This window comes from Papaver somniferum, chromosome 6 (assembly GCF_003573695.1).
Source record: "Papaver somniferum cultivar HN1 chromosome 6, ASM357369v1, whole genome shotgun sequence".
NCBI lineage: Eukaryota > Viridiplantae > Streptophyta > Magnoliopsida > Ranunculales > Papaveraceae > Papaver > Papaver somniferum.
Window position 1 is genome coordinate 24207700 of NC_039363.1, and position 822 is coordinate 24208521.

The 822-nt window shown below is 35.9% G+C and overlaps 1 non-coding gene across 1 annotated transcript; it reads left to right on the top strand.

Moving 5' to 3' along the window:
• Positions 1-497: 497 nt before the first annotated feature.
• TRNAY-GUA lies at positions 498-580 on the top strand. Its single transcript has one exon. It is a non-coding gene; the product is annotated as a tRNA-Tyr (tRNA).
• The last annotated feature ends 242 nt before the right edge of the window (positions 581-822 follow it).

Sequence of the window (822 nt, forward strand, 5' to 3'; positions counted from 1 at the left end):
ACCAATCAAAAATTTTTTTACTTCAGATTTTTTTTTTAGAAGTCTTGAAAAAATGTAGTGCATTAATATTGATAAAATAAAATATAAAGAAGCTTTTTTCCTAGACCGCCCCGAAAAGATTTTTTTACCCTCATCAGAATGAGATTCATTTGATTGAGACACAATTCGACGTAGATCCAAGATATTTCATCGAATCATTGATGAAGAGATTCGACACGTACCCTGCAATTTTTATAGAAAAAATAAATTAGATGGAATAATGAAAGCAGAAAATATTCTTCGAATTTAGTCATAGCATTACATTATATTGACAATTACAAAAAACTGTTCATACTATCAGTATAGTAGGCGATCAGGCGGGTATGCCCCCATCGTCTAGCGGTTCAGGACATCTCTCTTTCAAGGAGGCATCGGGGATTCGACTTCCCCTGGGGGTAGGGTACTACGAAAGGAGGTTGATCATGGATTTATCCATAAGTCTAAAATGGATTCTTCCTGGGTCGATGCCCGAGTGGTTAATGGGGACGGACTGTAAATTCGTTGGCATATGTCTACGCTGGTTCAAATCCAGCTCGGCCCAAAAATCCGCCGATCCATCATGAGATAATAGAACAAATTTTGCCTCCAGAAACCAGACGAAGAAAGAAAAGAATACTTTTTTACGCTATATCCTTAATTTATTTGTTCCCATAGATTATACTTTCTAATGATCTGGTCTGTAACCTTAATATATAAGGGGAGGTAAAGAAAAAAGCTTTTTTCTTTTTCACCGAAAGATTTATTATGAAATGATTTGACTACTAGTAATACGTGCCGTTCTCA